At 37.6% G+C, this 15683-nt stretch overlaps 1 pseudogene; it reads right to left on the bottom strand.

Annotated features, from left to right (window-relative positions):
- Positions 1–14617: 14617 nt before the first annotated feature.
- LOC121443145 lies at positions 14618–15414 on the bottom strand (annotated as a pseudogene).
- Positions 15415–15683: the final 269 nt, after the last annotated feature.

Genomic DNA, 15683 nt, shown 5'->3' on the forward strand with positions numbered 1-15683 from the left:
GGAGATGTAGAGCAAGGAGAACACCTCTCCACTGCTGGTGGGAGTGCAAATTTGTACAGCCAGTTTGGAAAGCAACATAATGGTTTTTCAGAAAATTGGGAATCAAGCTGCCATAAGACCCAGCTGTTTCACTCTTGAGCATATACCCAGAGGATACTTCATCCTATCACAATGACACTTGGTCAACTGTGTTCATTGCAGTTCTATTCATAATAGCCAGGAACTGGAAACAACCTGGCTGTCCCTCAACTGAAGAACGGATTAAGAAAATGTGATACATTTATACAGTGGAGTATTTACTAAGCTGTCAAAAACAATGCCTTCATGAAATTTGGCAGGCAAAGGAAGGGAACTTGAATACAATCATCCCAAGTGAGGTAAGCCAGATCCAGAAAGGCAAGCATGGTATGTACTCACTTACATATAAGTGGATATTAGCTGTAAAGCAATGGATAATAATGCTATGTTACACAGATCCAGAGAGGCTAGGTAATAAATGGTCTTAAACAGGGATGGAAGGAAGTCCCTGGGAAGGGGAAATACAATATATTTCTTTATTGGTGGACTGGAGGCAGGTGAGATTGTGAACAATAAACATCAATTGGGGAGGGATTAAATACTTGGAGAATGACTAGTATTGAGGTGCATTTCTGGGCCAGGTGAAAACCTAGCATAAGGGAAATTCCATGGAATCTTAGAGCAGCCCTAGGAAAACCTCCTAGTAATGGGGACACAGAGCCTGAAGGCCTCAAGAGGAGAGATTTTGATACCAACCCAGCCACAAAATCTTTATCCTACAGCTTGTCTTATACGGAGAGCATTCTGGGACAGGAGCCTAGCAGAACCTCATCAAAGAGACCAGACTTCATCCAGGAACTTACAGGAGCAGATGCACTGTCTCATAGCCAAACATTAGACAGAACTCCAAGAGTCACGTGGAGGAGGGAGACAAATGAATCAAAGGAAACAGAGGAGTCAGGGACACAATGAAAACAGAGCCTACAGAATCATTTGACTGTACTCATGGGGGCTCTCAGAGATTAGGGAGTCTGTAGAAATCTGACCTAGATCTGTGGTTGCTTTCTTTTTATCTTTTGGGTCCTGTCACCCAACTCCCAAATGAATACAAGGAGACTTATTGACATGTTCTTATGAACGCTCGGCCTTATCTTGGCTTGCTTCTAGCCAACTTTTCTAACTTAATTACTCTGTTTCTCTTTAACTACCTTTTGCCTCTGGGATTTTTACCTTTCTTTATTCTATACATCTTTTTTTTTATGTCTTCTTACTCCACATCTGACTGAGTGGTTAGGTGGCTGGACTCTGGATCTTCCTCTCCTCCTTTTCTCATTCTTCTCTCCTCACTCTCTTCCCTTAGGTTTCTCCTCCTATTAATTCTCTTTGACGGACAGCTGCACTTATTTCTCTCTCTTACCTGGCTATTGGCTGTTCAGCTCTTTATTAGACTGATTAGGTGTTTTAGGCAGGCAGAGTAACGCACATTTATAGAGTTAAACAAATGCAACATAAAAGAATGCAACACATTTTTTGCATCACTAAATAAATATTCCATAGCATAAATGAATGTAACACATTTTAAACTAATAGTCTATGATAGTCCTCTGCATATATGTTATGGCTAAGTGGCTCGGTGTTCTTGTGGGATTCTCAACAGTGGAAGCAAGTGAAGTTGCTGACTCTTTTGCCTCCCTTTGGGACCCTTTTACTTCTACTGAGTTGTCTTATACACATAAGATATAGGAGTATATACCTGATCTTATCGTAGCTTGTTATGCCATGTTTGGTTGATGTCCCTTGGAGGCCTGATCTTTTCTGGGGGTGATGGAGGGAGTTTGGTATTAGGTGAAAGGAGAGATGGTGGGAGAGACTATGAGTAGTTACAGGAGGGAAAGTGCAGCCAGAAGACCCTGAGCTGGAACTGACGCGAAAGCTTTATCCCTAAGGACTCTCTTTTATGGTAGCAAAAGTGACATGCAAGATTCAAAGGAGAGAAGCAACCAGCAGTCCTACCCAGCTATGATGCCTAAGAACCACAACAAAAACAAGCATGACAAGATAACCCTAAAGTTACAGGCATGATATGTACATCTTGGCAATAACCAATAGCTTTCTAATTATACTTAAGGCCTTATCAACAAGTGGAGACTGTGTCTGTTATTGGAAATCTAGCCAGCTACTCAGAACTAGCAAAGCCATGGAACTTGGAGAAAATGTATGACTACCACTTTACTAAAGCAGTGTATTCCCTACTCCATTGTAACTATATGTTCTCATATCCACAGATAAGTGTAGTCCTCACCACTCAACAGGTAAACTTTGCATAAGAAGGAAATCATTGCGTAAAACCACTACCAATTTTAATGCAGAGATCTAGGGCCCAGTTCCAATGGATATATCTATGGAACAGCTCCCACCCCTACAATCCAGGGAAGATTATAGAAGAGGCAAGACTGTAAGAGAGAGAAAATCAGGAACTATGCTAGGAGAATTGCATTTCCTAGGAATGGCAGAAGCTACACCCATAAAATTCTCCCAACATGACTGCCTTAGTATGTGTTGAACAAGGACAACAACAATATACATGCTAATGTAGACTTGGGAAAGCACAAGAGATCTCAATCCTAGAGGAAAAACTAGAGGGAATTAAGACATTCTGAGAGTAGGAGAAATAGTTTTCCCTAGGAAAGAGCACATCAATTGGTTAGCCAATATCAAATGCTCAGCCCTGAAAAAATACACAAAAATAACATTATATAGATAGTAAATTTATTTCTATATTTAGGAATGTATATATACATTTACACATCCATATGGCCTGAGTTTGGAGATGAGAAAATAAAAGGGAAAATAGTATAATTATAATTTCAAAAATCAGAAGAAATAAAATATTTGCAAACCAAATTCAAAAATACATCAAAAAGATTTTTCACTGTGATCAAGTTTTTTTTTATGTAATAGAAAACACTTGTCCCTACAAGTATTCTATTTCTTTTCATTTACTTTAATTAATCAATAATTCTGTTCTTTTCATCCTATTAGATTTAAATTTACATATGAAGGTTAATTATATTTGTTTATGGTACATTTAAATTTACATTTTCTATAAAAATTTAAAACGAAATAGCTTCATTTATTTCCTAGCACTTTCATTATATAATTATGGAAGACTTATACTTCACTGTTATTACTGAAGCTTAGTATTGTTTTTTTTTTTTTTCTGGCATTGGTGTCAATCATTATTTCTTACATTCAAGTTTTCTTTATGGTTTGATTTTTATACTTAATTAATTCTTTACTCCCTGGGAACTCACATTTCTGTAGTGATGAGGCGAGCAGGTCTGCTTTTCGTCCTGCCCGGCTCCCGAACGGCTAGCTTAGCTCCAGAAATAATAACACGGAAACTGTATTCTTTTAAACACTGCCTGGCCCATTATTTCTAGCTTGTTATGGTCTAACTCTCAAATATTGATTAACCCATTTCTAATAATCCGTGTAGCAGCATGAGGTAGTGACTTACCTGGAAAGATTCAGCATGTCTGACCTGGCGGCTGGTTCCATGGCATCTGCCTCACTTCCCTTCTTCCCAGCATCCTGATCTGTCTACTCCACCCACCTAATTTTCTGCCCTATCAAAAGGCCAAGGCAGTCTCTTTATTAACCAATGAAAGTAACACATAGACAGAAGGCCCACCTACATCCGTGTCCTTATTTGAAAACTTTATTCTGTCCTTGTCCTTTAGTATTAATATTCTTAGTCCCAGAATCAATGAAATATGTCATGTCAATGCATTCTGGCATCCAGTGTTCCTTGTGGAATTTTACATGCCAGATTACTTTTCTTTCATTTTTTATAAAATATGTTTTTTTTTTATTTTTTAAACCTAGAGACTCACTTTTTTATTATATATCCAAAATTCCTGAAGATTTAGATGCAGATTTTCTATACCATGATTCTTATTCTACTATATTATTTTGTCATTAGTCTATACGGTATAGGAAAAGAAATACTGAGAAAAAGATCCATTGATAAAAATACCATAAAACAGAAAATTCAGACATTTATAGCTTAAAACCTACGCTGGATAAGGTATCTGATTATGGCTGAGGAAACAAAAAGAATACAACTATTCTATCGCTCCATCAGCTCCTCTTCAAGTACTGAGAATCCACTTGACGAATTCCCATCAAACTTCTAACTTTAGACCCATGAACTTTGTCTACTGTAAGATAGGACATTTTGCTGTTGGCTGCAATAATGTTAGGCACTCGCACAGCTACAGAATCTGGAAGACTGAAAAACTGGAAATCTGGAGTCTCAAGTCTGGTACTGGGGTGTTATTTAGATTATCTGTCTTCAGAGGAGCATTATCATCATAAGTGATCTAACTTCATTTAAAAATGTACATATATGACTGTGTATGCATACACATATATATATAGTTACATATCACATGTAATTTTACGTGAATATTAAATATTATCTATTGATATATGTGATATATAAAGAAAGAAAAGAGAGCCCTGAATTTAAGAGGAACATGAGAGGGCTTGTAGAGTGAATAGGGGTCGTCTTAGTATTATATTGCTCTGTAGAGACAACAAACAAGGAAAATCTTATAAAAGAAAGAATTTAATTAGTGGCTTACTTATAGCTTCTGAGGGTTAGTACATTATCATCATGGCAGTAAGTAGGCAGGAGTAGTGCTAGAGCAGTAGCTGAGAGCTTTGTATCCTGATCTGCAGGCAGAAGGCAGAGCGAGAACAAGAAGAAGATCATGTGAGTAAAGGGAGCTGGCATGGGCTTTTGAAACCACACAAGTAACACATCTCCTCCAACAAGATACAGCAACTCCGACAGGACCACACCTACTAATCCTGCCAAATAGTCCATTAACTGGTAACTAAACATGCAATATATGAGCATATGGAGGAATTTCTCATCCAAACCTTTATAGAGAGGCGAATGCTGTAATTTTGTTTAATTAAAAATGAAGCAAATTAAAAGACACTACCCAGAGTAAGTAACAGGTTTTAGGAGAGAACCAATTATTGTTACTTTACTAGATCACCATAATTCCTAACTGTATTCTAAAACATATCCTTATATACACAGATAAGTGTAGATCTCACCCCACCTCAAAGAAACTTCATAAAAAATATATACAACTACAGAAAGCCATAACAGGTCATAATACAGAGATCAATCTATTTTGTTGATGCCTGACCCAATGAACAGATATGGAACACAAATTATGTACCTGTAGCTCAGGGAACATTAAGGAAGCAGGAACACAAAGATTATAAGAACCAAAGAACAAGAAATTCTGATGTGAGATTGCATTTCCTAGAAATAACAGGGAAGTTTCATCCAGGAAACCTCAACCATCTGGCTGCCTAAAGAACACCTGAATAATGATTATATCAGGTATAATAAAGAGAAAGAGGGAATCTCAAAGGGACCCAAACCTAGTGAAAAATTATAGTAAAATAATGACTGCAAAGCAATGATTCAACTCATCTTTCATGGTGAACCTGAGTTTAATTAGGACTACTTCAGCAACATGGATAAGTGGTTATTTACATGATCATGAGCAACTTATAAATGGTTGCACCACTCAAGCAAATACCTCTACCTCTGTTTCTCTAAAAAATTATCAATTGTCTATAAGTAAATGAAAAATTGAAGAAAATTTCCTAAATGTAGAAATAGAAATCTCATACAAAACAAGAGGTACACAAAATAGCAAAAGGACTGGAAAAGAAACAACCTACATTGTATTACAGTTAATCACTGAAATTACAAAACAAAGAAGGTATAATAAAAGCTACAAGAGAGAAGGGTAAAGTCAAATGGAAAGGCTGGTATATTTGAATAACAATTGGCTTTTCAACTATAATTTCAAAGTATTAAAAGAAAGATGCGTTTGAATTGGCGTAATTCAAGTTCTGAAGGACAAAACTGCTAACCTAGTCTAATAAACTTACCCAAACTATGTGTCTTAAGTGAATTGTAAAACAAAAACATTCCACAACAAAAGAAGGTTAAAAGAATTCTTTACTCTGAAGAGAATGACAGAAAAACTCAGTGGCTAATGGAGGAAAACATAAATGATGCTTAGATACTTGTTATAGAAAAGAGGACCTAAGAGTCTCCAAACACTAGAAAATCAATATAAGAAGCAATATACACTTGAATAATAACTCTGAATATTCTCTCATAAAAAGACACAAACTAGCATATTGAATATAAAAACAGAATCTCTCATTTTACTGCCTCCAAGAATGATATTTCTGCATAATAATAAATTATCTTCGGGTAATGCTATCTAAGCAGGTGAATGACCTGTTTGACATGAACTTTAAGTCTTTAAAGAAAGAAATTAGGGCTATTGCGAAGAGTGTTGTTTCCCTGATTTCTTTTTAGCTAGTTCATTCTTTGTATATAGGGAGGATACTGATTGGGGGGGGGGGGGGGGATATTGTATCCAGCCACACTACGAAGGTGTTTTTCAGCTTTGAGTGTTCCCTGGTAGAATTTTTGGGGTCACTTGAGTATACTATCATATTATAAACAAATAGTGATACATTGACTTCTTCCTTTCTAATTCATATTCCCCATCTCATTTTTCTGTCTACTCTAGCTAGAACTGCAAATGCTATATTGAATAGACATGGAGAGAGTGGACAACCTTATCTTGTTTCTGATTTTAGTGGAATCGCTTTGAGTTTCTCTCTATTTAATTTGATGCTGGCTGTTGCTTTTCTATATATTGCTTTCATTATGTTTAAGTATGTTCTTTGTATTCCTGATCTTTCTAAGACCTTTATTATGAAGGGTATTGGATTTTGTTAAAAGATTTTTCAGCATCTAATGAGATGATCATGTTTTTTTTGTTTGTTTGTTTATATGGTAGATTATACTTACAGATTTTCTTACATAGAACCATCCCTGTATCTCTGGGATTAACCTTATTTGATTATGGCAGATGATCATTTTTGTGTGTGTTTTAACTTTGTTTGCAAGTATTTTATTATTTTTACAACAGTGTTCATGAGAGAAATTGGTTTGTATTCTCTTTATATTGAGTCTTCCTGTGGTTTGCGTATCAGGGTAACTGGAGTCTCATGAAAAGAATTTTGTAACGGTTCTTCAATTTCTATTGTGTGGAAGAATTTGAGGAGTATTTTTTTTTTTCGAGACAGGGTTTCTCTGTGGTTTTGGAGCCTCTCCTGGAACTAGCTCTGTAGACCAGGCTGGTCTGGAACTCACAGAGATCCGCCTACCTCTGCCTCCCGAGTGCTGGGATTAAAGGCGTGCGCCACCACCGCCCGGCGAGGAGTATTGTTATTAGTTCTTTGGCAATCTGATAGAACTCTGCACTGAAACCATCTGGCCCTGGGATTTTATTTATTTATTTATTGGTTTGAAGACTTTATTTTATTTTATTTTACTTGGTTTTTTGAGATAGGATTTCTCTGTGGCTTTGGAGCCTGTCCTGGAACTAGCTCTTGTAGTCCAGGCTGGCCTTGAACTCACAGAGATCTGCCTGCCTCTGACTCGCCAATGCTGGGATTAAAAGCCTGCACCACCACTGCCTGGCTGGTTTGAAGACTTTTAGTGACTGCTTCTATTTTCTTAGGGATTATAAGTATCTTGAAATTGTTTATCTGGTCTTGATGTAATTTTTGTATATGATACCTATCAAGAACTTTTTTCCATTTCTTTTAGATATTCCATTTTTGTTGAGTTCAGGTTAAAAAAAGTATGACCTAATTAGTCTCTGGATTTCCTCTGTGTTTGTTGCTATGACCCACTTTTTCTTTCTGGTTTTGTTTATTTGGATATTCTTTCTGTGTCTTTTAGTTAGTTTCGATAATGGTTTGTCTATCTTGTTAATTTTCTCAAAGAACCAACTCCACTTTATTGATTCCTTACAATGTTCTCTTTGATTTCTACCCTTAGCTTGGTTATTTTCTGTCATTTACTCCTCTTGGGTATGTTTGCTTCTTTTTGACTAGAGTTTTTAAGTGTACTGTTGAGTCACTAGTGTGAAATTTCTCCAAATTCTTTATATAGGTACTTAGTGCTATGAACTTTGCTTTTAGCACTGCTTTCAGTGTCTCATAAGTTTGGATCTGTTGTGGATTCATTTTCATTGAATTAAACTGAAGACTCATTCTACAGGAGGGAAATCATGTGTGGTACTAGAAATCCAGCAAGTTTCCAGAAGCAAGTGAAAAAAGAATCTATTATCACTGTTTGGTTTAATCTTAAGAAAGCCACTCCTCTGGCACAAATAACTCCAATTAGGCCAGACTAGACCAAATAAAAATGCCTGTGTTTAATAAATGCAGTACTCTCAGGTAGACTGAGACAGCATGGTGGGGAGAGGAGCAAAGGCAAACTCCAGGGAGACAGAATCTCAAGATTCTGTCCTCTGCCCTTGAAAATGCCCTGAAACAAAAGTTTAAAATAAACCAAAACAAAGCAAAATAAAACAAACTGAAAAACAAAACCCAAAACAAGGAAACAATAACTAAAACAAAAAAGTTAAACAAAGCTCAGCATAGAAGCCTTAGTGTGGCCCAGTGAGTCATACAGTATGCCTTTAGTTCAGATATCTATCTTTACTTGTAAGTGTTCATTGCAATGAGTCATTGATCTGGTTTGAGGCTTCTGATTCCTGCTACACTCTACACTATGGATGCTGGACCATTGCTGGGACTCTTCTTGGAGAAATAAGGAAACTAGCAGGCATTATGACTCAAGTGCTCAAACGGACTTAACAGATATTGAGAGAACATTTCACACAGAATAAAAGAATATGCCTTATTTTTACTTGCTCACAAAGCAAGTATCAATAGAAACAAAACTATATAATAACTTACTTTATCTCATCAGATTATCATGGATTAAATTTGGAGTTCAATCAGAACAGAAACTACAGAAAGCCTATAAACTCGTGGAAATTGAACAACTGTCAACTGAATTGACACTGAGTCAAGGAAGTAATAAAGAAATTGAAGATGCTAGACCATTGTACTTTTTTTTTGTTGTTCTTTGTTTTTATTTTTAGAACCAAGAAAGCTAGACTGCAGGAAAGAGGCATTCAGGTCAGAGCCAGCTTGAGTCATCTGGGTCTTATGTTCTAATTATGTGGCATCTGCAGTGATAGGGTCCTGAACCAAGTATTATCCTTATACCAAAAGTAGATAAGGATTTAACATAAAATAGAAGAAGTATAGGCCAATCTTCCTAATGATGAAGGGTGTAAAATTCTCAATAAATATTTGCAAACCAAATTCAAGCAGATCAAAAATATTATGAAGTAGGCTTAATTTAAGAGATGCAGAGATGGATCCATATATGCAAATCAGTAAATATAATTCACTATTTAAATGGACTCAGGCCAGAAACCATAAGCTGTGTCAATGGAGAAAAGGTCTTTGGCAGATTTCTACATAACTTCACATTAAAAGCAATGGAGAGAATAGGTATGAAAGGAACATATCTCAACAAAATAAAGAATATATATGACAGACCTATAGTCACCATTCCACTATGATCTGAAATAATAGTGTATAGTATACAATATCAATACCACACTTGAAATCTTAGCTAAAACTCTACACAAGAGAATAAAATTTAAAAAATGCAATAGAAATGAAAAAGTCAAAATATCCCTGTTTTCAGGTTATAGAGTTCTTTATAATGGAGATCCCAAAATCTAAATTAAAAAGTCCTAAAGCTGGTAAACACTTTCAATGAAGTGGCAAGACAAAATTAACATACCAAAACCTGGTAGCCAATTTGCATATCAAAGAGAAAGAAACTGGGGGAATCAATACTTTTCATGGTAGTTTAAAGGGTTCATTGGAATAAACTTAGTCAAGTAGGTGAAATTCCTATGTAATGAAATGTTTCAAATACTGAAGAAAGTAACAGAAGAAGACATCAGAAAATAGAGAAATACCCAAGATCCTGGATTGGTAGGATTAATTTTTTAAATGACTGTCCTAATAAAATAGTCTACAGATTTGATGTAATCCCTACTATAATTTCAACATACTATACCTCATAAATTGAAAACTAATCATCTTAAAATTCACATTGATGACCAAAACTATTCTAAATAATATAAGCTTTTGGAGGTATCACTATTCCTGATTTTGAAGTTTAGTAGTTGTAAAAACAGTATGTGTTGGTACAGAAGTAGACACATTGATCAGTGGAATAGGACTGAAGATCTAAATAAAAGTATATTCACCTATAGTCCCTTGAAGTTAAAAATGAAACCTAAAACACATAGTGAAGGAAAGACATCTTCAACAAATGACGCAGGCCAAACTGAATATCTGCATGTTAAGAATAAGACTTGATCTTTGTCTCTCACAGTATACAAACATCAATTATAAATAGATCAAGGAACTCAAGGTTAGAAATGAAATTCTAAAACTTCTAGAAGAGAAAATAGTGAGTGTACTTCAGGAAACAGGCTCAGTAAGGACTTTCTGAAAAGGATCCTGACCACAAATTAAAAAAGGACCAACAATTAACCAATGAGACCTTATTAACAGACATTTGTACTGTAAAGGATACTTTACAGTATAGACATAGTACAGTAAAAGCAATTGACTGTAGACTCAGGCTACAGAGTGGAAAAATATTTGAGAAATATATACCATAAGGAATAATGCATTTTCAAGAAACCAGAGACTGTCAACCTGAAAGATCAGTACCACATGTAGGATAGTCTCCATTTAGTTCTTGGCTAGAGGGATAGAGAAACCCTTTTCAAAACAATACAAGGCATTACCATTTCTTGCTGTTGCCCACCAGTGCCTGGAGGTCATACCCTATAGTTAAAGAAACCACATGCTCTGATAACACTGTATGGAACAATCAAACTGGTACTGTCTTGGAAGCTTGCTTTCTTTTGACTAGCTTTCATAGTACTTTAGCTATGCTAAAGTCAAGAACAGTCTAACCCTCCTGTGAAACTTTTGATCTACAGTAATGTCTGGCCTGGAAAAATATGTCCATGACTGTAATAGTGGCATAAAAATTATGAGAATTATAACCTCTTTTCTGGCTTAAATAAAGGTTTCTTTGTTAATAAGAAACATATGGCTGATATTTATAAAAAAAATGGCCAAAGGACCCATGGCTTGGGAATTCTTTTGCCATGTAGAAGAGCATCCTACAATTATTTTGCTTACTTAGACATACTATTAAACTGCTGTCTAAATATCCCTTTACCCATAAATTAATGTCACTCTCAGTTTAAATCAAAGTATTTTTTTTCTTTTTTTTGCAGTAGATGGCAATTAATACAAATCCAGCTAGCCAGAATGAAGAGAAAACATATCTGTCTTCATTCATAAATATCACATCTTCTTCCAAAGCTTTACCATGAAAGTGGAATTTGAAGGATTCTAAGAGATACAGTTATGGAAAGACTGATGCAAAATGATATCTTCTGGTCATAAAAGAACCATTGGACTCATGATCTAGCAAATATGTTGGCATGCAAAAGGCATGAACAAGATCAATCTAGTCAAATATTCATCGTGGATGGAGAAGGGGCTAAGGAGGCCCATATTTATTGAAGTTATCACCCTCCTGATAGGTTGACCATGCTCCGGTGGATGGCTCCACATCCATGAATGTAAGAGCAGGACTAAGTGGGCTCAGTGGGTTATTGCAAAAAGAAAGACAGGAGAGGGGGGAGACTTGGAGACATGACTCAGTGGTTCAACTCTCTTTCAGAAGGCCTGGGTTTAGTTTCTAGCACCCACATGGTGTCCCTCAACAATCTGTTACTTCAGTACTGAGGAAATTGATTCTCTGTCCTGGCATCTATGGCCAGTATAAGCAAGTGGTTCATTGATATGTAAGTTGGCAAAAATATTAATACACATAAAATATTAATAAATGAATAAAATAAAACAAAATAAAAGTTTCATAGGGTACAGTATTCAAGAAGAGGTGGAAGAAGTCCAGAGTTTCACTGTGAGGGCAGAGACAGAGGGCAAAAAGCAGAGATGTAAAATTCAGAGGCAGCAGAGCGGGAGCAGCGGTGTTGATAGAAGGCTGCTGTGGGAGAGATGAAGAAGAGGCATGAGGAAGTATGAGAGAGAAGTATGAGAGATGTAGAAGAGGCATGAAGGAAGTATGAGAGAATGGATAAGTGAGAGTGAGTGAGCAAAGAATGAATGAATGATGCAAAAGAAGTCTATATGAGAGTGAATGAGTGTGAGTGAGTGGGTGTGGGAGTGCTGTGTTTGTAAAGAGAAATATGTAAAGAGATGCTGTAACTAGATATAGATATATGTAACTGGGCAGGAGAGAGATGTATGTTAAGAGAAAGACATTATTTAAGTTGAAGTAAAGAAAAGATTACCATCAGGAAAGTGTGTGCTAATTCCTTTTTTCTTAGATTATCAGCAGAAAATGTGTGCTTGTTTATTTTCTCCTCTTACAGTAAAGTCTTAGCAACCCTCAGATAAGAATTTTTCCTAGGTCCAGCTACTTTGAGGCTTTCTTTTTATTACCCCGGAGCAGATCTCAGGAGCTGGCCTCCCACGGTTCATGATAAGAAAGAAAGCTAAACAAAAACTGTAAGATTGGCAATAAGCTGGGCATTGGACCTGACCTGGAGTGTTGTCAATATACTCAGTGACACTGTGCTGGAAGAAACCTTATTTTCTCTTTCCCCGTAGGAGGCAATTGCAAATAGCTTCTTGGTAAAAGGTAGAACTTGGTGTCTACTTTTCCTTATCTGTGTTAGGATTTTGAACTTGGTCGTGTCTTATGTATACTGCCACAGTCTCTAAGAGTTCATATACGCACCAGTCCTGCTGTGACTGGATGATGATGATGTCTTGGAGTTATCCTCTACATCTGGCTTTTAAAAGCTTTCTGTCTCTTCTTCTTCATAGGTCCTTGAGCCTTTAAGGGATGGGTTTAATAAAGGCATCTTAATCATAGCTGAATGCTCCTAAGTTTCTCACTCTCTGCACATTGTCCAGTTGTCTGGCCATTGTTTCCTTTTCTTCCTCTCCCCCAGTTCCTCCCCACCAACCGCTCTGTTCTCTCCATTCTCTCCCCCTCTTTTTATATTCAGAAAAGGGCAGGCCTTCCACGGATATCAACAAAATATGACATATCAAGTTGCAATGAGACTAAGAATGTCCCCTTGTATTAACCCAGTATGAGGAATAGGGTCCCAAAATCCAGTAAGCAACAAAGACAGCTCCTGCTTCCACTGTTAGGAGTCCCACAGTAGACCAAGCTACATACCTGTAACATATACTCAGAAAGCCTAGGTCAGTTCCATGTAGGCTTCCTGGTTGTTGGTTCAGTTTCTGTGAGCCCTTATGAGCCCAGGTTACTTGATCCTGTGAGTCTTGTTGTGGTCTCCTTAACTGCTCTGGCTCCTATAATCCCTTTTTTTCAGATTGCAGGATTCCTGGAACTGAGCCTAAAGTGTGCTTGTGGGTCTGTATCTGTTATAATTAGTTACTGGATAAAGCTGCTCTGATTATAACTGGGCTAGGCACCGATCTGGTCACAACCATCCTAAAATCTACAGACCAAAAGAGACTAGGTAACAAGGAATATTCATAGGAGGATGCCCGGACATCCCAGGGAAGGAAAAATAGAAGAGATTTCGTGAGTGGACTGAAGGCAGATGGGGATGGGTTTGGGGAAGGGGAGAGTACTGAAAAAAAAAAAAAAAAAAAAACTAATGGGCAGTGGTGTATTTGGGGGACAAGTAAAAACCTGGTTCAAGGGATTCTTCCAGGGATCTACAAGGATGACTCCAGCTAAGACTCCTAGCAATAGAAATGTAGCAAAAACTGGCCATCTCCTGTGATCAGTTAGTTGTCTTTTCTATTTATAAATTTCTGTTATCTTATATTCTATTGAAAGATAAACTTTCTTTGCTTTTTCTTTATTTTTTCCTTTTAAGTGGTCTACTTTTGTTTTGTAGGAGTGATTACTTCCTAACATCTTTGAGAATACTAGACATACTTGAAAACATAAGATGTTGCCCTGGAACTCATTATATAGACCAGGTGGCTTCAAACTCATAGAGATCTACCTCCCTCTGCCCCTAAGTGCTGGGATTAAAGGTGCTGCCACTATGGCTGGCTTTTATAGCATGTTATTCTATATGATCATCCTGTGTCTGCTTAGAGCAAGTGGATACCCAGCTTTCTCTGCAGTTCAATAGTATTGCTTACTTAACATTTCTCCCAAGTAATAGTAACCGAGTTCTCTAAAGATTCAGTGTGTTGGAGTGGATGTATGTCCAATGATCAACTTCATTTTAATGAGTTTGGGAAACAGAAGAGATATTTATGCACTTTCAACTTAGACCTATGTGTTTCTTTCAGTAATTCCTAAGAAAGAGTTACTGCAATGACAGTGAAAAACGTTTTTTAAAAAGTGATTTTGCTTTTATTTCCTTCACATTAAGCCAATCATGAAATTTCACAGTAATTTCTGAGGTAGGGCAGAAGGAAAGTGTATTAAGAATGAACAAGGCCATGGCCTGGTTGGCCCGAGAAGGTGCAAGCTGGGGAGGCCTCACTGGGGAAGCTGGAGGAGCATCGACTGCCCCGCTGGCAGGTAGGTGATGTTACGAGAGCAGGAGAGCTGGTAAGCAATGTTCCTCAGCTGCTTCCAGCTTCCGCAGCTCAATCAGGCCATCACCTGCCATGGCCAGTGAATTAATGATCAGCTCTGCTGCCTTGGAGTCACCCTCAGCAAAGATGATGGCTGCCTTTGTCTGCTGCCCAGCCTTTTCCACACAAATCTGCCCCCCTCTGCTTCCTGCTGAACCACCCGTTTGGCTTCCACTGCTTCTGTGAACTCCTTCCCGAAGGTCAGCTATGTCAAGGACACGTCATCCAGGATGAGCCCAAACGTTGGTGCTCTCTCTGTGAGGTCATCACTCACCTGCCTGGAGACCAGCTCTCGCTGCCTGATCAATTCTCCAGCTTCAAAGCGAGCCGCTACTGACCGACTTTAGGATCTCTCTGGTGTGATGGAAGGCAGCACTGCTCATCATAATCCTAGTCGATTCTGGTGTAGATATGAGGAAGCTGGCTGGCCACCGGCTGGAAGAGGATGGGTAGTGTGATGACATTCTGTAAATCTTTGCTACCAGTGATGACTGGTACATTTTGTGGTTGCCAGTGGCAGTCAAAGATGAGAAAATGAGTCCCTCCCCCTACCACACTGTCCTGTACTCCACAGAATCCATCAAAGATTACAGCTCTGTGCCCAGCATCCACATTATATAAGACAGAGTTCATCACGCCTCCTGCAACTGCTAAGGTTAGGCCGAACTTTACAATGGACTCAAACTCTTTGGCAGCCATGATTCCTTCTGTTGCAACCAATCACACCGGCTTTCACTCGGACCTCCACAAGAATTTCCCAGCCTCGACTACTGCCCAAAGTACGTTTTCAAACTAAAATATAATTGCATTTCCTTGCTTCCTTTTCCTCTCTCCAACTTTTTCCATGTGTTCCTCCTACAACCATGCCTACGATCCCCTCACTCCCTCTCAAATTTGTCCTATTTTCTTTAATTATTATTACATATATACATAAATATGCCTAAATATACCAATGTAACTAGATGAAT

Source organism: Microtus oregoni, unplaced genomic scaffold (genome assembly GCF_018167655.1).
Source record: "Microtus oregoni isolate MIOR12 unplaced genomic scaffold, Mior012 000100F_ref0000014, whole genome shotgun sequence".
In the NCBI taxonomy this organism is placed as follows: Eukaryota; Metazoa; Chordata; class Mammalia; order Rodentia; family Cricetidae; genus Microtus; species Microtus oregoni.